Genomic DNA, 23031 nt, shown 5'->3' with positions numbered 1-23031 from the left:
TTGCCCCTTGGCACAGACAGTTTTTGCGCGCTAATTTGCAGAATTCGACATTATAATCGCCGCGATCTCATCAGCATAAAAAGGAACGTTAAGATCTTTAGAAACTCCTCTCCAAAAGCTTGAGAAACGTTCTGAGAAAAATAATAATAATTAACGACTCTGATTTTTGGCGGTCACATTTTGCGGCTCTAAATACATTACTATTTATCTTTAATCTCCGGCAAGATTGCGACGATATTTTAGTGCGAAAAAGACTACATTGTACGTGTCTATCAAATGTGCGTGCAAGCGTAATCTTCCATCCGTCGTAGCGTAAATATATTGACAGGCTCTCTCGTATCGTCCGCGCGCGAATTGCATTTTTCACTGGCGCATCGTTAATTAGTAGTATAGAAATCGCTAACGGCGGACGAACCGACCGATAATCACAGTGGACAATGAGCCGCGGTGATAATCGTAAAAAATATCGCCAGGTGTCGACCGTGGCCTCGGAGCCACGGAGTGATTATGCAGCATGTCCGTCTAAAAGGCTCGCGAGGAAGAGAGAGAGAGAGAGAGAGAGAAAACATATGTGGATAAGGGGGAAAAGGAGGTCGTTAATAATTATCGATTCATTCATCGATCATTAAGGGACGTATTATCGGATTGCGCGCTACGTCCGCTTTTGACGAATGTCCGGCGAGCTGGGCGTTACCCCGGCAGTGAATTACGCTGTATCGGCTGGCTAACGACTGCGGCTAAACCACCACGGCCGCATCGGGAATAAAGGCGACGGCTAACTATACAGTTAGAATATTTACCTGTCACAATGCGTCCGTCGATAGGCTCTACACAACGTCTGCTATGACTTAACCGCGAACGAGAGACCGCGCGATTCTCCCTCTCTTTCGGCGGCTATAAATAATATTTATTAGAAAATAATGCCGCGCGATCGATTACATGTTGCGTGGGACGTTTATATCTTGGCGTTTGATACGTCTTAACCATTGATCATCGCTTTGTTGCGCGCAATCAGCATTATGATTATATAATAGTAGATAAGTACATCAAATACATATGATTAATATGTGGAATTAATATAATTTGAATTACTGTATCATATATTTAATATTTACGTATTTGAAATGGTTGAAATGGAAAAAACTTCTCCTTTAATTAACATAAAATTAAATTATTTTATTTGATATTAATCATCTGTAATTTAGCAAGAAAAATACATTACATAAATATTTTACTTTCTATTTCAAATACCATTTTGCTCACACACCTTTAAATAGCGGTGCATATCCATATTCTACTTTAATAATGAATATTAATTTTTTTCTTACTACAAGTTTAAATTACAGAGTTATAGAAAGTTAATGGTTAATATTAAATCGATGATCTTATTAAAATTCTTTACCATAAAGTGTCTTGGAGTCTTTTATTTATGACACATTAATATATTTAAGCGTTCTTCAGGCTTGTAAAGAAACTGAGCAAGATTTTCGCAGAGCAAAGTATCGACCCGTTCGTCGTACTAGCACGACGTTTTACGAGTATTATTAGGTGGTCGGGAGAACCGGGATACGAGACACGCGATCGCGAGAAGGCTGTTCAGATCCGGAACGAGCCCGTTTCTGCGGCTAATTTGAGTAACTAACGGAGTCCGAGGAAACAAAGGCTCGGAAGAAGCCTTGATGAGCGGGCGTAACCGTCGGATCATTTTATAAGGATCCACTCCGCCTCCTTTTACCCCGCCGAGCGGAAAGAGGATCGCCGTGAAAATTGAACAACAAATGCACTGGTTTGTTAAGCCTGGGAGTCGAAGTCGATACGAAGTACGTTTTAACTCTGACAAAAAAAAAAGATTAAACCGTGCGATAGTTTTGCGGACGCGATCGGCGGCAAAATTAAATTAATTATAAATCGCGAATCCACAGTGAAATTCTGTAGACCATTTTTTAAACTTTGCCACATTCGGCTTCCTATTTATGAGGATTTCTGGAATATTAAAAGAGCTCTCCACGCATGAATTTCATATATATTATCGAATCAGCTGATTAGTTGGGTCATTTGCTTTTTTATTTCCTTGTATTTTGTTTGCAAATTTCAGAAACTAATACGCTACAAGAGATTAAAATTGTTAGTTTAAAAAAGACCGTTTCATTTTTTTTCATTAATATTAATCATCAATAAGTAATCATTAAAGTTTTAAGAATATTAATCACATATTATTAATCACATTTAACGTTATCATAAAAGGATATGAGTGCAAAAATTACTATTTTTTGAATATTACCTTGAGAAGTAATCTGCGAATTTCGGCAATTGTCAAGTAACAGTCATTAAGCGAATTATATTCTAGTGACATCACGCTGTTGTACGAAGGACAATATACTTTTGTAACAACGAACCGCCATGGAAATCACGCACCAAGATGAAGCTCGTACGGTCCTATTATTTCACGAGTATCAAGCTCATTCCTCGGCGGACCGCAAAGGAGACGAAGCGGCAAAGTGGATATCTCTTTTCTGAACGTATTCACGTTGTCGGTACATTAAGTACACAGACATTAGGCAAAGACTCTCGGGTGGACAAGCAGTTAGGCGAGTAACGTAACGTACAGTTATGAAACATGTCACTCGTTACTCAGGGTAACAATATTTACCACGAGCGGGATCGTGCGGCCAACGAAAACGCGCGGTAATTTACCCATAAAGAAATTATCCTGATGAAATCTGCCTACGTAATAATTTTATTTCCCTCATCCAAGTTTAATTTATAGATTAGCAAAATTCCTTCAAAACGTAGATAAAATTATTTCATGTTCAATGTAATTTAATACTAAAGATATATTCAAAATAACGACTTTTATTTTTGTTTTATTCGAAATATGTTGTCTCTTTTTAAATCTAATTTACTTTTATTGTTATCAACTAAATAATAATGTCAAGATAAATGAGATCGTTAGACATAAGTATTCGTGCTATAAAATAATGTACTTATATATGCAAATAATATTTACATTCTCCTGTACAAGAATAAATTCGACAAGTAATAATACTATTACTTTTTTCAATAATCTATACATTATCAATTTTCAAATTAAATTGAAAAAAATTTCTCAAATTAAATTGAGAAAAATTTACTTTTCCTCAGAATATTAAGAGTTTTTTAAATAAGACTCGGACGCACACAATCGTCTTTAAAAAGACTCGAAAGGCATAGCTTCGCACATTTTCTAATTTTTCTTTTTTTAAAAAATAAAACAAATCTCGCGAGAGAAGTAACGGTAACACGCGGCGCATTCCCACACTTTTTACGACGTGTCGCGGCAAATCGCGATAGAGTTTGACGAGTCAAATATTTGCCCAGGCGACGATCGAAAAGAGCAAGAAGACGATCGTCGCGCGCGACGCGGAAGCGACCGGGAGCAGCACGCGCGCTACACTTATCGTCGGCCTCCCGTCCCTTCTGCCTGCCTCGGGTAAACACGCGTGAGCAACACGCTACGTCTTCGGGAAGTCGTGCCGCGGGAGTGAGTACTCGGGAACGCAATTAGAGAGTCGGTTGTACGGAGCGACGGCGTGTGCACGGCCGCCGGTGCTAACTGCCGGAGCAGGTGCGCGTCTACCTGCGCCTGTTCTCGCAATGAAGTTTCCGCGACGAGATATGACTTGTAAGTCGTAATATTGTAAAAAGCTACGCACTCGTGAGAAGGTACATCTGCGAGCTGACGATTGATACGAAAGTGATTAATAGTAATCCATTTGTATTTAGAAACTTGTCTTTAAATTTTTTATTTTTTTTTTAAATGTCTGTGCATTAATCTTGGAATTTTACAATTATATAAATAATATCGATTATTTACAATTTCGATTTGTCTCTCATAAAGGTTTGAAGATATTTATGATGTAAGTTCGAAAATATATATTAAGCATGTATCGATTTTTTTAAATTTCGAGATTCTTCAAAATTATTTTGACAGAGAAATATTCTATTTTGCATGATATTTATCACTTAAAACTACAATGAGCATCATAACGACTAGGCAAGATTTTCACACAATTTGTAGTCCTGTGAAATAAATCGTTTGCAAAGTTTGTTGCACGTGTACCTGCCTGTCGGTGTTACAAGTTGTTTATTTACTGTGTTAAAATAAAACGATGGGTCGCACTGAAGCAAGATTCGAGGAATTTTATGCTGACTAAAAAAGAGATTAAAAGACAATGTCATCTTTAACCAGACATTCCATTATTATTTCTTTCAAATATATATATTTTAAACTAATAAAGAGAAATCTCTATTAAATACTGCTTGTGAAAAAAGATCTTCATTTTAATACAATAAAACTTCTCTAGAAATGTATCACGTTATATTACTGTCCTCACAATAATTATTTAGATCAATCACTTATTTTTCTGATTATAATTTTTCAACATATAAATAGGATTGTTTTTTTGAATATCTATTTTAGATAAATGTGTTTCTCCTTAACATAATCTATTCAGCTTTTTCATTTTAAATTATTACTTTTCAAAAATTTATGTGTCTCGCTTCTTGTTTTTAACGTATTATAATTTGTCATGCCAGTGACAGTTAGCATCGTGTAATATAAAACATCTCGCACGTGTAATTATTTGTTCAAGCAACTCTTCGCATAAATTATACAATAAGATTATTCAAATCTGTGATCTCTTGTTTAAACTCATAGATAGACTAGCATTCTATAAAGTAAAATGTAGGTCAATCTAAAATCCGCTATTTGTGATGCTATAAACGATATTTTGCAAGCTTCAATTTTATGCTTGTGCGATTAATTAAATAGCTATAAATACGCCCGTAGAATTTACTGTCTGGGATCATCTTCTCCAAAGTTATCGCAGTTTTTACTTGTCAAAATAGATCACAGTATATTTGAACAGTATATTTGTCCGTTATATTTCAGTTTTCATTTTACATGCATGACTGCGGACGTAAAAGTGACGGATATTCACACGCTTCTTCATCGACGCCCACCAAGACCTGGCATATAGGTTGCGTTATTTATATATACAGACGCCGCGGAAACGTGCGTAAGTACCTGCACTTAATTACTTACTGCCAGAACTGCCAGCTACCGCGGTATGGCCGGAGTGAGCGATAGTCTCAGCCTGCCGAGTTGACTCTTCGCCTTTCTCACAGGATAAAAGCCATGAAGGAAACGGCACGACCGGCCCGCGCGATACCTTCGAGTACCCACCCATAGAAGGGTGAAAGGGATAAAAAGCGAGACGGGAAAAGAAGGACACAGTGTATTAATAACTTGGAAGCCATCTCCTGATCTGATCAGAGAGATAAATAAACATTTTAAAGTTATATTTGTAGTTACAAGTTGGACAATAATATCCTCTTATGGAATAAAAATAAAGATTCTACAAACAAGAAGATAAAAAAAGAATGCGACAAATCAGTGTATTACTTTGAGACTTCTTTAGAAAAGATAGATAAAATATACGAAGAAAATTCGAGAGAAAATAAGAGAGACTCTGGAGTAATATTATAAATATTGTAAAACGTATTAGCTAACTTTAAACTTCCTTACTGACTATGTAACTTTCTATTTCTTTTTTACTTGATATCACGTGCAACTCGCGTATTTATAAAACCGACAATAAGGATTTCTTTCTTTTTGACTTCTTAGCTACCTGATTATTGATTGTAAGGGATAGTTAATCAGAGCGTGATGTTAACGATTTTATCGTCGAGTGCTTCTCCCATGATTATCGATCTTAACAAAGCGCGTTGAGCCATGATACAGCCTGTAATCTACAGATTACGATGTCGACAGATTCGCAGTCGATTTCTAAAACTGATAAGCGGCACATTCGTTAGCCACTTACCGGATTACGTATCGACATATCGCTCTGCAAATAGCCTCATATTTATACTTTTGTTGTCCGCGCAACTAGTCGTCGCGTCAGACACGCGGTCTGTGGAACTGTCGCTGTATGAATAACGGCTGTCCACTGATCGAAGGAGATTCGCCCACATCGGTCTTTGAATCAATTATGTACGATTTATATTTATATGCGGGATAGGGCGGAGGACGCGCAGGAAGGTGAGAGAAGGTAGCGAAGAAGGAGGAGGAGGAGAAGAGATCGAGGAGAGAGACCGAGAACGATACACGATCCGCGGGCATACGATCTCGACCGAAATAAATCAAGGCTGCGCCCAGATTTCAAAGCGCAAGATTACAAAAATTAATCGACCTGACGTTCGGTGCGATAAAAAGCGTGACTCTCTCGTTCCCTTCTTTTTTCTTTTTTTTTTTCTTTCTCTCCAGACCTCCCCCATGCACATGCACATGCATCGCGAGCAGAATAACCGCGACTGTATTTGCCGCATCGTGGATTAATCCAACGCGTGCACTCCCGCGTCGGGTTTATATCAATTACACCGATCGTGGCCATAAAATTTCCCGGGGACAGGCCCCGGGACGTCGTTAATTACGGCTCGCGCGCACTTAAACTACCAAATAAACTCTTGAATGTAGATCGCAATCGTCACATAACTCGATTACGCGCGATTAAACGGCTCCGTTCTGAAATTCGCGCGAGTACTCGTTACGCGATTTCAGATATCCCAAAAACGTGAAGCACTCGATAAAAAGATACGTGATTAGCCCAACATGTTAATTAATTAAAGCTTCATAAAAGCATGAATTATTGAATATTCGAAAAGATAATAATTGCCGCAGAATAATTTAATAAAGTTAATTTAATTAAATTAATTTAACATTTGACCTCTTAATTAAATCTACAATTCATGCTAGATTAAATTTGAATTGCACTACCTCTGTGGAGGATGATTAATAGTCACAGAATTACAATAATTTATGTACTGAATAAAAGAGTCAACTATAGTTACATAAAAAAATTATAAAAGTAAAAAAAATTATACTTGAGATTTCTATTTTTATAGTTATTATTACCATGATAATAATAACCTTGTGCATAGTAATAAATAACTTTAAATTTTTGTTGGCGCTAACAATAACTATATTTATGGTAATTAAAACTATTTTTTTATCAGTGTATACATATTTTAAAATTATTCCAATTAGCTGAATACGTGTTTTAATATTTTCATATATCTCTTTCTATAACCAAGAAAAATTACGCAATGCAGAGGATTATAATATTAATATTAGGAAATTAATATTAAAATATTACAAAATTAATTCGTTCAATATATTTAATTTCCGTTATACGTATTTTTTTCTTCGAAAGGAAACAATTTTTTAAATAATAACTATAAAATTAATACAAAACATTAAGCAAACATGATGGGTATCAGTCTTAATATCGCATATAACCAATTGCTGTTTAGCACAATCTGTCCTCTATATATTACGCCGCTCGATTATAATGATTACCAATAATTTCTCGTATTTAGACGTGGCATAGCCTTGGTCCGTCATTCTGTCAGATGATGGACATTCACTAGCGTGCACCAGACAAACAACGAAAATCAGCAGTTATGTATTTTGCGAATTTTAAATCAACGATGTGTATTTTGATTTATATTCATGCCCCCAAAAGTTTAAGACAATGTCGTAATATAGCATTTTCAAGGAATTTATAGAAAAATAAGCGATTTCTTATTTCCGTTTTTATTTTCTATTCTTGTAAATAATTTAAAATACTTATTACATTAAAAAATGGTTAAATTTCAAAATAAAGTAATTTAAATTTCAATGCGCAAAGATGAGATAAAATCTTTGAGCTCTGCATTGCACGGCTTTTTTCTCGGCAATGCACACCAGATACGTATGTGCATCGAATAAACAACGAATGTCGCCACTACCTGCACGCGAACAAGTACAAGTTTTAAACCAGCCTGCGACATGCACTTTAATTTATGATCACCCAAGAAAAGCAAGAAGAATTAAAACAATGTTGCATCAATGTTGCTTAATCTTCTACCAGTCATATAAAAGTACATGTTTCTTAGCGACAAAATTAATAAATTTAATTTAAAAAAAATAAAGTTGTGTACAAATTCTTATAAAGTCTTTAACAAATGTCAAAGAATAATATTAAAGTAAATTCTTCGAGCGATCTGAATTCTTGAATCATAATTTTATTAATTAGAAATTCAGCTAAATCTAATTATAAAAATATAGATATATAAATATAAATATATATCATATACATTAAAAGAATAACAAGATTTTCATCAATCAAACTTTAAAATTATGTATAAATGAAAAATATCTCTTCTAAATTGATATCTTTAATAGTAATTTGATATATATATTTGAAACTCTTATTTGATAATAATTTAACATTGAAGGTTAAATACACACTAATCCCGTAAATATTTTCTCTGATACTATCGAAAATTTATAGACTATGTAGAATAAATACATAAGAATAAATTGCAATGTTTTCATTGCACTTAAATAAGTCCAAGATTTTCACAAAGTAGGACAGCAAAAATGATTTCGACAATACTCGTTCTTGAAGGTTGCACGAGGAGAATCTCACGATTGTTGGGTGAAGGACGAGCTACGTATCGACCGGGTTAAATTTTTCTCGATGAAGAAAAATATCAGTCGCGAGATTTATGTACGATAATGGCAATTGTAGTCGCCGCATCTTGCCCTCAGTCATACGATAAATGTGGCTTCGCATATGAATCAGTCTCATATGAATTTGTACGATCGTTACTCTTTGACACGCTTAATTAGGCTATCACGAACAAGTCTCGCAAACCGTTGCGCATGTTTACAGATCACGTTATACATATATTGTAAGATTAGCGGGCTATGAGCTTACGAGAAGCAAATTTCTGAATCAACTTGTATCAAACTTTCAATATTTAACGTAAAATCTAATTAATATTAATAATTAATATTAATATCAATTATTATTAATATTGTTTAAATAGTAAGTTGGAAAATCTCTAAATGAAACTTTCAGTATGGAAGTAGATTATAATTTTTTTTCAATTCACGTTTAATAACAATTTTTATTAAGTTTTAATTAAGTTTCGATTAATTAATTATATGTTGAAGATTTAGAATTTTATAAAATTTATAAAATTGTGATTTTCTCTATCTTTAATATTAAAAACTTAATCAAGTGGATATTTGATCACGATGAGACTGTATTCTTTCGAAACGATCTGGGTAAGTCGCCCGTGCACGAGGACATAATGCCATTGAAGATTTAAGGAGCGAACGGCGGGCGTTGTCTCGATCAAACGATAAGGGTGGAAATAAATGCGAAGTGCGCATTGCACATGCGGATCTTTACTGCTGACGCAAGAAGAACACGACTTCTTGAACATCGACATGATTCAAAGTTCCTCGTAATAATTATCCGTCCCTTTAATTCCACATGTAAAATACATACATTGTCAAGAAGTGAAAATTATCATTTATAAAAATGCAATATAAAAAAATTTGTAAACTTAACTTTGATTAATAATAGTTTTATAAACAATTTTGTTTCTCAGAAAAAACGAGATTTTATCTCTCCTTCTGTGTCTCTTCTGTCTCTTCGAAAAAATAAAAATTTCGCAAGAATAAATTTAAATAAAAATGTTATAAGTCAAATTTCTCACATGCCAATCTTGATATATCGCAGTTTAATCAACTTTATCTTGATCATCGTGCGATGAAGCAAAAATCGAATTTTATAACGGAATACTCTGAGGATGTTTTCGAAGGCGTAACAAATATGCAGAAATTAAAATTAATGCCAAAATTGTTACGCCTTTTTTTAATCATTGACGTACGCATGCAAAGAAAGATGATATCGCGTCGTTGCGTGTTTACAGGTATGATGATAGGTATAATTTTCCAACTTTTGCTTCTAATTAAATTATTTTAAAGCTATACAGTGCGTATTTCAAGTTTCACAAAACTGTTAGTGCCCCCATTTAACTATAATCGATAATTTATACAATTAGAAACAATAATTTATGTCATAAATAAAAGAGAAACTGTGACTAAACAGCACTTAAAGAAAATTACCGCTAACCAAGTTCAGTGAAACGAGCGCAAGCTCGAGGAAATTTCTCTCACATGAGGACGTTCATGAGTCTTGACAGGATCGGAAGAGCACATTCTGACAATGCTAACACTCGACTATTCAAATAGAAGCCGACGGTTCGTCTCGTCTACGGCATGTTTAGATACCGGTTTTAAAAGCATTTTAAGCCGGCAAACATTTCAAGGTCGTCGTTTTGAATGGATCGTCGTTGTCACCCGTAAAATCCGGAAAGAACCACCGCCGTGAGCATTCATCGCACATTTGTCGTCGTCGTTATCGTCTTGTATGTCGTGCATGTAGGTCAACCGCCCGCGAAAATTAATACAAGAGGCTCGTTAACTTCACGTAGGCAGAGACGTGGCTCCTTCCATGACGGTTTTTATTTGCATCGAGGGGACTGTCCCTCCTGGGTCTTATATATATCCATGCTAATTGATTATTATTGGCCGTAGCGGAGCTCTCATTGATTGTGAGAAATTGCAGCTAACTTTTATTGTTAAACCATAAAATATAAGTGCTATGGATATATCATATCATTTGGATCGAAGATTGTATTCTTTATACATATAGTTCTTACATCAAAATTGTACCTTTACTACAATTTTCATTGTCTTTTTTTCCTGCTCAATATAACAGATGAGTTTGATGAAAAATTACAATTATTATTTTCATTTATCGAAAAATAGAATCCGAGGGGTCAACCATTATGGCAATCATTGTACATTTCATTAGGAATATATCGCGGCAATACAGTAAATATGATTTTAGGAAATACATGTTTTAGAAAAATATGTATTGAAATAACACTAGCAATATAAGAGAGAAAAAATAATATGCACTAGAAATACTTTTTAATTCTGCGGCAATACTGGCAATATTGACAATAAGATAATAATAGGAAGAATACTAACAATATCAAAGCATTATCAATAATACAAAAGCAATACAATAGCAATGTTAACAATAAAATGTATTGCCAAAAATGGCATCACTGTACATTTTTTTAGTGGTTGACCCCTCAATAGAATCATTCTCTGCTCAGTTAGAGTTCAGTTAGATACCAGATACTTTCTTTGACAATTTTTGAAACATTATATATCTAGATAAATTAAGATTGAAATTTCTCTCTGTTTTTTTACTAAGAAATTTAATAAGATTATACATCTCTCTCTCTCTTTCTCTTTTTCTTCTTCGAAAACATCGTAACGCAATGATTAAACGAATAGCATGACTTTTCGTGGCAGGTTAAATCGAAGAACAGTAAGGTACCAGTTGCTGTCATTTTAGCATATCCGATTAATTATGACTGCAATGTCGCGCTTAACCGTAACGCTGTTGCGTCGTGTCACGCGCCACGCCACACCGTTATGCATTTCATGCACGATTACGCGCTATATTGTATTATGTGCGTACGCGACTCCCCCCCCCCCCCGCGCGCGCGCGACGTTTCGTCGTGCATGGGTGCGGTTGCATACATGCAATCTCTATATGTTAGATATTAAAGCTTAGGTTTGCAGTGACTATCAACTCTTATCAAAAGTGTAATGTACATAAATATTGTAATATATAAAAATTAATTTGTACAGATTCCTGTGAGTAAAGAAATTCCTACGGTTTTATAGTAGATCTTTTATTCTATTGATTTTAAATTTTACACTCAGTATCAACATATTTATTGTTTCTAAAATGTTAAAAAAAAGACAAACTAAAATTCGATTGTGTAAATACAATAATAACGATAAACTTGATAAATGAAATATAAGTAAATGTAATTATTTACAATTGAAACATCGCACGATACAAAATCATTAGATACCAAAGAGAAAGATTATCTTGATAGCGTTTTCTTTCTCTTTCTCTCTTCTTCAATACGATAAAAAACGCGATATTAATCTACCAATCGTGTTCGAATCGAGACGATCATTATGGAAACTAAACTGTACAACTTTTTCCGCGAAACAATCATCGGTTGCCATGATTCAGGATCAAGAGAAGGACAGAGAAAAACCGATTGACCATCGTCGACGATCAATCAATCGGAAGAAGAAACTGCATCAGGCGGAAAGCACGCGTAGACATAGTGGATGCACCCGTGATGCAATAAACTTGGCGGTGTGTGCGACGTTCAGGATGAACGAACACAAACAGCACAAAATTGTCTGAGGGAATGTCGCATAGTAAAAACCATTTTATTATAGTTTGCGCGGAGATTATTATATGCTTCACTGTCACTATTGCTAAATCGTCTCGTAGAACTGATAAATGTCGCTTGAATTTTTTACGGCAGTAATCAATGCCGATTATAACAATTTGTATACGTTGGATAGCTCGTTTTACGACTATAATTTAAAATTCTCACAAATTGCACAAATTGCATTTGAAGAAAATACGAGTACATTCTATGCACGAAAGACATTACTTACGATTTATTATTTAAAAGCGAGAAATTATTTAAGAGAGAGAATGTTTAAAATATAGATTTTATTCTTCGTTTATTGTATATGCAATATAAATGACGTGAATTTTAAATAGTGAAATGAAAAAAGATAAAAAATTAAATTTTAATTCTTTTTTCTCTCATTTATTTTAAAAAAATATACATATCAAGCTAGATTTCAAGAAAAAAATGAATTGGTACTTTTAACCATATTAGCTTATTTTTCTCGTGTAAGAATAAGTTAACAAGTAATTCACAGAACAATCTTTTCTATGCAAGAAAATAAATTTTATTCATGTAATGTTAATTGATCTTATGCAAAACTATTGCTATCATTACATAAAGGAAGTTGCATGCACGTAGAAAGAATTTATTATCATTCCAATTATTTAATTATATAGAAAGGCTAAATCATGTCCAACAAATGTTAATTTGTCTTTTACATAGTCGTCGTTTCCATGTCGCTGCGAGATTTTAAATTACGTTATGTAGGAAGAATTTTCTGCGCGTCATTCGAGGTAATACATTTTTTGACACGAGTAACAAACGGCGCTTACCAAGCATATCTCTTTCTTTTTCTTTCCGAGAGAGCGACGATTTCATATTTATAAATTATAATCAATTCAATGCGGGCAATGATTGGCATAATCATCCAGTCTCATTTGCGCTCATAGTCTACTAATAACATGCCCATGATATCTTTCATTCTAGCGACATTTTTTTTAATATAAAAAAAACAAGTCATTCTCTTATTGCTAATGCTTTTCTTTTACATGACTTATACATGTATCAAAACACATAAACCATATTATAATGATTAAAATACTATGAAATCTCATTAGAATTTTACATGGTACAGTAACAATCATATAGTTTTTTATTTTTTTCAGATAAAAATTGTCATGCGCAAAAATAAAAGAGAAAACTTTCACCTGAATATTCGTCACGTTTGTAGCGAGAATATTCGCGAGTCTACGTATATCACTTTACAAAATGACCAGGAATTCAACCACAAGCGTATATGCACGGACGCCAGCAAATCTAGGCACGCTCGCGTATATAACGTAATTCAATCGACGGTGCCTAGAGCGCGTCTAGTTTAATGTATATGACTCGAACAAACCGGACCACGGGGCCTATTTCGAAATGTTCCTACGTACGTACGTATGTTACAATTGTTGATACCCGCTTTCCCGCCAGGAACCAATAAATTAATCTCCCATGCTAATATCTGCGGCGAGAGCCCAAAGCACGGTGGCTACGCGCGGCTCCACAAACTCGCTCTTTCGGACCTCGCATTAATTTTCGAACGCTTCCGGATTTCGTGACTGGCGTACGCATTGAGAATATCTATATCTATACCGGGTGTACGGGAAACCATCGCCCATGAATAAACGCCAAGACGGAAACAATTAATAAATTTAACAAATTTTGAAGCAATCTGTATTTCTGGATTAAAAGTAATAATTTACACCTTTATTAATAATGTAAATATTGAATATAATTATGAAAATTTAAAATGATCAAAAACAATTGCCTGTCAACAATTTTTATTAAGAATAATTTTACAAATTTGTTAAAAAACCATCTAATTAAATGATTAAAACATTTTATGACAATTTATGAATAAATTCTTAATATATTAATATAGCTTTAAAATAACCGTGAAAGAGACTCGGTTTCTTTATAAGGCTTTATTACTTTTACATCAATTAGTTATATAAGTATAAGATGAATTTTAAGAAAAAAAAGAAAGAAAATTTATCGCTAATGATTAAAACATCTCATGCAATCCAATTTTTAAACGCCATATTTGCATGACAATATAATTAGAATTTTGACCGATATTTAAAAGCTATATCTTTTACAGATATTAGATAACTCTGAGATTAAAAGAACAAAGCGTTTATATGTTAGAAACAGTTTCGAGATTCACTCGTCGACATAAGAGATAGCGCTTTAATATTAATTATTCCTGAGAATATGGTTCTGCAAGTTAATGCGGGCGGTATCTTTTACAACTTTCGCGACCTGTGGACATGGCAAGTATCCTTCCTACCGCGCTCGGGTATTCATGGCAATACCGTTTTCTAGGATAGCGAGTAAAATAATTTACTCGCGAGGTAGTCCGATATAGCCAATGTAAATTAAACACTAATATCTTTATATTCTTGGTATGTGCCCCGGTTATTAATCGGTATAATTATCATCCCGAAAGTTAAATTCATTCTCTCTCTTGTTTATGCGCGAACATAAATTCCTGGCGCAACGTTACGTACAAAGAAATAAATAATTTATGTATGTCGTGAAGGTGGCTTGCAGTTTATCATTCTATCTGTAAAAATATGCGTATCATAATTCATATTCGTCTCTATATTGCATAATCGCGCAACGAAGAGCTGTCAAGAAGTCAAGAAAATACATACGAGGATGTATTATCCGCAAATGAACTGATGGACTTTCCCAGCCCATCTCCACGGAAGAGTCGTAAATGTCTTGTTATCCGATTTAAACACATCTCAACATTCGCCGGGTTGGGCAAATTCCGCGGTCGCGACCACAGACGAGCTTTTTTGCGCGTATCTCGATTGCACAAACAGGATAATTAGGAGCCGATCCATAAAAAAAATCATTTTGTACTTGATGAGCAAGATCTAACAAACAAAAAGATTGTCAAAAGTACAAATTAATCTAATTTATTAACGCGAAAAATAAGATAGCACGAGTGTTTTATGTTCGAAAGAATCGAAATAATGATTTGCAATTTATATAATATTAAAGAAATGGAAATGCGATAACGTTAATCCAAAAAGAGACCGTTAGAAATGATTATTTCTACAATTCCCCCCTTATTATTCGATTACGCGAACGATCATAAAGGTAGTCAAATTTACATTAACAATTCTTCACGCAGTTTATTAGAGAAATATTAAATATATTTTTATGCAGTCGTAAATTAGTTCGCGACCGTAAAAAATTAATTATGCGAAAATTTAATTACAGCACGAAAAAAGACCTAGCTCACCGAATGTACTGTTAATGTTACGAATCGACGATTAGACGTTATAAAATGCGCAATGACGAAGCGCATCGATCGAAAAGCAAACATCAGCTGCTTTTTAAACGACCAAGCGAATGACGTGAAGAGAAAAAAAGTCTCAACGGTGATGCGGTGCGCGCTTGGGTATGCGGAACGTATGCGTAAACGGGCGCGCAACAATTGCGTGCATTCCCGCAATGCGGCTGTAATCAATTACGATCCAGCGGCCTCCGCGGTGCGGAATTCAAACGGTTTTACCAATGCGGTCGTATGCGAATATTGATGAGATCGTTTAACGCAGTTCCTAGAGATAATGATAACTTATTATCAATCGGTCGAAATTGATTTTATACGTATGTTGATACGTGATGTATGTATGTACGCGGCACCTAAATATATACATATATCATCTGCAACATAATTGCATTGCGACGAAGGCGCGCGTTCAATAATAATAAGAGAAACTTTTTCCGAAAAATTCTCAACGTGTATATTAAATTATTGATAAAACGATTTAAAAAGGAAAAAATATATAAATTTATACATTTATTTTTTTCATCATCGAAATATGATGTACATCTTCTTATAAAAATTTTGTACAAATAATTCACGAATATATTCAAAATTTAAAAGTATAAAAGATATCTAGTTAATATTAAATATATTGTTTTTTTATTTTTATCAAGTATATATTTTTTATATTTTATGTTACTTATTCTATTTTCTATCTTAATTTTTGTTTTATAACGTAAAGTAGATTCATATGGTAATTTATTAATGATGCCATTATATAAAATTGATTGCACCATAATTTAATAATTTAATAACTACATTTAATAAGATTTTCTTGTTTCCTATAAAAAGACAATTATATCTTTAAATTTGTTAATGTAATTGATTTTTTAATTTGAATTTTTCTTTTCGCATGTTGAAAATAAAATATGCAATCTTCTATTTTATTAATTTCACTAATATTATCTCATCAAATATTTATCCTAGTTATTTATTTTTACATTTCATTGTTTTCGACTATATTGTATTCACATGTACGAATGACCGCAGATAAGTTATCGTGTTATTATTAACCAAACTAAGCTTTAACACGATACATTATATAAAAATATTACATCTTCGTTACATTCTCACCGTTTTCACTCGCGGGTCAAAGAGTCAGAAGCTTTTACGACGAGCAATGAACGTCTTAATACAGTGAGGAGTTTATTCCATATATTATTGACAAACTTATTAGAATTAATTAACTTTTCACCTGTGTATGTTGCATTACTTAAGCAAGCAGCAACAATCTATCGTCGTTCGTCTACATCGCGTGTTCCTATATTTACCGTTCTTCTCTCTATTTAACCGTTAAGAAGAATCGCTCGTTACACCATGTGCGAATCGGGAACTGTCAATATTCGTCTACAATAGTCGGAAACTACTCGCTCGCAATTGTCGCGCTTGCAATCCCGTGGGCTATTGTCGTGCAATTGCAATTCAATTCGCGTGCTGCACCAATGTGAGAAAAAGTCTCGCGAAGCGCATTGCGGTTGTCTTTCCGATCATGCAGCCGCACTGCGGGCGCTGCCACACTTGAGAATGCTTTTTATATGATTTAAATACGAGGTAAAAGTTTTCCCCGTGAAATGATGAGACAGAACATACGTGTTTCAACTTGAAGCATCAACCTTCTTTTTCTTTAGAAAAGTTGACGCAACAATATGCTACAAAATAATTCCGCATTTGTAATGTGATTCTTTTCTTTTAATAATTACATCTAGATACAAAAGTTATATAAAAGTCTTAAAAATTATATAAACACCAAGATATATATGGCAGATTTTGCAAGATTTGCAAATTTGATTGATAGAAAGTAATATATATAATCACCTGCGATGTAAGATATGCGGCAAGAGAGAAAGAGAGAGCCAGTCTCTAAGAAGGAGAAGTGGGATAAAAACACAGAACAGTAAAGCAAGAAATGATGAGCCGGATGACGGATAAAAGTTCGAGGTAAGGTGAGGTCGAGGTGATTCGAGACGAGGTGAGTCCAGGCCCACCTGCAATTATCCGGTCTAATGAGCAAACAGTTCGCTTCCTCTCCCTCTCTTTCGTGCTACACCCTATTTTCATCTCTCTTTGCTCTCGCGATCTTCTCTCTCTCTTTCGCGTGCTCTCTCGCTGAACTGCCCATCACTTGGATACTTGACTCGGCCACAACTCGGTAACCTTCCACAGTCTCCCTCTCCCCCTATCCTGCCCCAACCTTCACCTCCGCCGCCACTACTTTCCCCTCTTCTTCCTTCCTCATTCTCCTCTCTCCCTCAAATACCCTGCCTGAACGCCGGTTAATGAAGATTATTAAATTAGTATCTCTCACGAGTAATTTTTCCAAACGTACCGAAAAGACCAGCGGAACCTTTAGACCATGAACTTCACGAAGCAGCCGACTGGTTCGTTAACGTCCAGAATGGTACCACCTCTCACACTCGCTTCGCAGATCTTTATAAGGCGGCGGGGTCTGAAAAATGGAGTTCGATCGCGTACATGGAAGGGATAAAAAGACAGGAACGCGGCCGGTTAAATTGTACGGAGCGCGAAAGAGATTTACCTCGCGTTTTCGTGGCGAATTGTGGAATGGTCTGAAATCATTATTCCTAATCCAGTTATTTAAAACTTATATTCTGCGTGTCTTAATAAAATTTGACTGGTAATTTATATTTCACGTTACGATTTACTATATCATGGAATTGCTGTATCAGTTCAAAAAAATATTTTTTTATAATAGACCATCTGCAGTAATAAAAAATATAAGTTTTCAGAGATTTATTTTATCATTTTATTATATTAAATATAATAAATTAACTTAAACCCAATTGTCAACATAGTTCTGTAGGAAAGCGATAATTTCTCCATAATTTAGAATTTGCAATTTATATTTTTCTCATTAATCAGCAGAATTTGTTTCCAGAAAATTGCCGGGAAAATTGAACTTCCAGCACGAAGGCAAACATGATTCGTACGATTTGTAACTTCGGCTGGAGTTAATTGTTCACATTACAAACGCGTCGGAAAATTATAAAGGCTGAATGATATGCATATTCATCCGGTTACAGCTCGTTATCGGACGATAGAGAAAAAGATGATGGCTCATGGCGAGTCTCAGCTCGTTAGTCGCGTCAAAAGGGCGGGGCAGGAACGGCGACACGTGGAGAACGTTTCGTCGTCGGTGCGTTGACCTTGATTTTTCGATTTTAGAAATAGAAATGATGCGGCATATAATCGGTCACACACATCGCGAGACGACGAACCCGTGACTCAGCCAACGGTGCAGGTGGGAAAGGGCATTACGTACGTGAAAGCGACGCGAGCGAGCGGTCGGATTCGAACAGGAAAAATAGACGTGGACAAATAATCGAGAGTGAAAGATGTTCAATGTAACTAGGAGCGAGAGGCGCAGAGAAATCTTCCATTTACAAAAAGTAGAATAATGCTTCATTCGGAGGAAAGGAGAGAGAAGGAAAGAGTGTCGTGTTGAATGTAGATAAATGGTAGAATTAAATCCAGACGCGTTCGATGTGAGCGAAGAGTTTTAATTTGCACAAATGGTCATGTAGAGATGCATCATAAAATGATAATGATATTTTAATGATAGTGATTTTTATCAAATATCTTAATGGAAGAGAACAAAACTTTTGATATTTCAAAGATGTATTCGAATTTGATTGCATAATATTTTAGTATAATATATTGTATATAATTTATAAAATTATCTCTTCTATTAAATATTAAATTAAGCTTCAATTTATGTTATAATAATTGTAATACAAGAGGAATTTGACTGGAAATGAGATTTTACATTTCTGTGTGCAGAAATATTCAGCTGGGAACCTCAGATATCCTCAAGAAACGTCCTTCGAACTGGAATAGCTTGAAAGAAAGGAAGACGGCGATCAAGGCATCGTTGCAGCAGGATGCACTCACCCTACCTTGGCTACCCGCCACGCCCGCCATTCACCTTCAACTTGGTCCTTTTCTCTCTCTTTCTTCCTCTTTTCCTCTCTTAAATCTTTCTTTCGCAGAATAAATGCGCGTCGCTATAATTACGTTTCGCAGATTATACATAAATTATGTCGAAAGATTCATACAATATTCTCAATACTTCTCCTTAATTTGTTAATCATATTTTCATTATTTATATAAAAAATATGAGAAAAGAATTACAATAAAAATACTTGAAATTTTAAAGTCGAAAGAAAAAAAAATCGTTCCAGCACTTTCGTTCCTTCTTTCGAATTTCTTGATATTTACAAATTAATCGAAACAAAATAATCCGCCAATTTACATTCTCATTAGCAACGAAAACACGCGGTGTTGAAATTATCGAGTGCTTAAAGTGGACGCGACGTTGTGACAACACGTTGTGTCGAATATTTCCAATATCGAGACTACTAGTAATGAAATCGCGGCCTCTCATCAAAGATACCGGATGGCACCTATGCCTACGTACGTACACATGCGCTCGCGACCTTGAATGACTCGATGTAATCGTTAGCACGGGCTCGCCGAAGAACAAAGAGAGCTCGTCCACCCAACGTCGCGCATACCGCGACGGCCACTACCGTCGTTCGTTACTACTACCGTGTCTAAAGTGCCGCGCATACCGAATGGAGAACCGCCGCGGATTCGTCGCCGCGCGGGTCGCTTAATAGCGCCGGCTTGTGTTTATTCCGACAGTCTGTAACTCCGCGATCCGTAATTGCTGTAATTATGCGACCGCGCGCATAATCGTCGATTCGACGATGATGGGGGAAGAAGGACGAGGGGGAAGGAGGGAAACGGAAGGACGGGGAGAGGGAGAAACGACGTGTTTTCCACGTAGCTCCTTCGTGACGTCGTTTCCTTCCTTCCTCGATCCTCTTTCGTTCTTTCCGTGCTTAAGTTTGCGGACTTCTACTCTCCCGTGAGAAAGAGAGCAAGTCGGCGATTACCGTAATTATTTGACCGTTCCTGTAACCACACAACGATCGAGACAGAATCCGAACGATCGGTTGCGCGTGTAAAGAGTGGAGTTTTCGGATACGTGTTACCCTGCGAGAGAAACGGCGGAACGATTCATGCGTCTTTCCGTTTCGAAAGAGATACGACAGGACTGCGGCTGTGTCTTGTTAATTTCGTTTCCGCTACGAATCGTTACAATGCGAATTCAGATACCGTGATTCCTGAAGATTGCTATATTTCTGTCATATGCTTTTCACTTTTATCCTTTTTAAGACTGAAAAAGTTAATAAAAACATACTTTTACAAACTTAAAATATTTTTTTTTAAGAATTAACAAGATTTAAAAATTATAAGAAAAAAAATTGTGATTACTTTTATTAAAATGATCATAATAATGTATAATCAATGGTTTAAAAAGACATCAATGGTTTAAAAATATAGTATTTCTGAGATGAATGTTATTTTTACCACGATGCAACAAACATGAACCGATAGGAAACCGCAATCGTATGTAACCGCAATCTATTGTGATATTTCAGCTTCATTATTCTCTGCGTGCGAAATATGTTCGCTCGAAACAAAGTTTTGATTTTGTATTCATAAACAACATGAAATAATTCCTTACAGGAAAATACAGAATTCACACAAAATAACAAATATAAATATGAAAAAAATATAAAAAAAAGATATTGCATTTTTTATTTGCAGTAATTATTTCGCATAATTATTTCCTATACATATGTATAAAAGCATATATAATTTTATCAATTTTTTTATATAAAATCTCATCCTTTGCAACGAAAATCCATGCAAAAATAATACTTCTATCTTACATTGTTATATTTTGGATATTTTAGAATTATTCCTGTTAAGAAAACTTTAAAGTCTCACGATTCTAACAGCTAAATTTTAATTAACGTTTAAGCTCATCGAAATTGGCAGTAGTCATTACTGCCGCGGAAACTGCCCGTTAAAATGAGGTGAAGGTTATTAGAAGTAGGCATACACGTGGCGTTTTTGTTAGTCGATGAAATTATATATGCATATAAGCATGAAGATACGGTTAGCGTTAAGCTTCCTTAAAGAAGCTACGTCGATACTTAAGCAGTGCATAAATAAACAGCTAACGAACAAGTTACATAATCGCGTTGCCTTATGTTCGTGGAAAACGATAAGATTACAAAATTATAAACTTGTTTCTTAAATATTCACCATGCCAGGACAACCAGAAGCACGCAAAAGTGATAACACGATAAAATTTGCAAGTTCACAAAGTTTTTTCTTTTAGAATTGAAATGTAACACTAAGTAATTTATTCATTTCTCAGTAATTTTCTTATTTTTTAATTTTATCTCGTTTTTACTTCATTTATTTTTGATTTATTTATCTTATATAATTTAATTTAATATAATTTATTTACTTAATTCAAGTTGTGAATTTATGAATAGAATAATATAAATAAAATATATATATATATATATATATATATATATATATATATATATATATATATATATATGTGCGTATTTAGGTTTGTAGAACGTTCATCGAATTAAAACTCATCGTCTTTAAAGCCAGCTTTAAGGCCTCTCCGAGTGCAGTGACAATGCAATGCGATTCGCCGCCAGTTGCCTATCAACGATTGCGTTGACCTCAAGACGATAATGCTATGCTAGATACGCCTCTTCTTCCACATGCATCGCGATATCACGTAAGCGCGTGCACTTCGCTATTGTATGCATTACCGAAATCGATCATTATACGATGCAACAAAATACAAGTTTTATCATCGCAACGAAATCAAGCTTTGTAATATTGCAAAAAAAAGTTCACGATATCTTTGAGGCTCGACGTGATTTACGATTTCGCAAGAGTTATCGAACGAACGCCGGCTTATCAAAAATCTCAACACTGTCATATATTTGCCGATTAAATTCTCTGCAAGATAATTTATTTTTAGAAATAACGGAAAAAAACACACAGCAGTTGTATAACCTGCGAAATCTGCATAATAATTAAGAAAATATCTAAACTTTGCATACATATAAAAATATTTATGAGCAATATATTCGGATAATTATGTAAATGATGTGGATATGAATGAATGGAATGGCTATCTATAAATTTATAAGTCACGTTTCTTCTAAAATTATGTAAATCATCACATATTTAGGCAAAAAACATTTTACAATAGCATTATAAATAAAATTAAATTTTCAAAAATTTTCAATTGAGAGAGAGAGGAATAATTTACGAACCGTTACGAAATAGTGGAACGGTTCATCTATTATAAAATTGGAGAACGCGATAACAGCGCCAGAAATTTCGTTATGTCACCAACTCCAAAAATGAATATATTCGCTTCACGTATGGCGCATAAAGTTATTTCTACCAAATTATCGCGCGCGGTGAATGACCTGTTATCGGTACACCGATATCACGCGGACAAGGACCGTGCGAGGAATTGGCGACACCCGGTACGTAGGCGAGCCACGCAACATATCATGCATCCATCGGACGGGAGAAGGGCG

General features: G+C 34.8%; 1 protein-coding gene and 1 long non-coding RNA gene across 2 annotated transcripts in view; one reads left to right on the top strand and one right to left on the bottom strand.

Moving 5' to 3' along the window:
- The window catches only part of LOC145973047 (uncharacterized), a 299775-nt gene that overhangs the window by 239883 nt on the left and 36861 nt on the right, over positions 1-23031 (bottom strand). The gene's annotated exons all lie outside the window — the stretch shown is intronic.
- Positions 3522-5507, top strand: LOC145973491 (uncharacterized). Its single transcript, XR_014439487.1, has 3 exons — positions 3522-3661; positions 4931-5057; positions 5167-5507. It is a non-coding gene; the product is annotated as an uncharacterized LOC145973491 (long non-coding RNA).

Source organism: Camponotus vicinus, unplaced genomic scaffold (assembly GCF_025532165.1).
Source record: "Camponotus vicinus isolate PSW18456_S1 unplaced genomic scaffold, iyCamVici1.0 SCAF_6, whole genome shotgun sequence".
NCBI classification, from domain to species: Eukaryota; Metazoa; Arthropoda; class Insecta; order Hymenoptera; family Formicidae; genus Camponotus; species Camponotus vicinus.
Note: the sequence above shows the minus strand (reverse complement) of the source record. Positions and strands in the feature narration are given on the sequence as shown.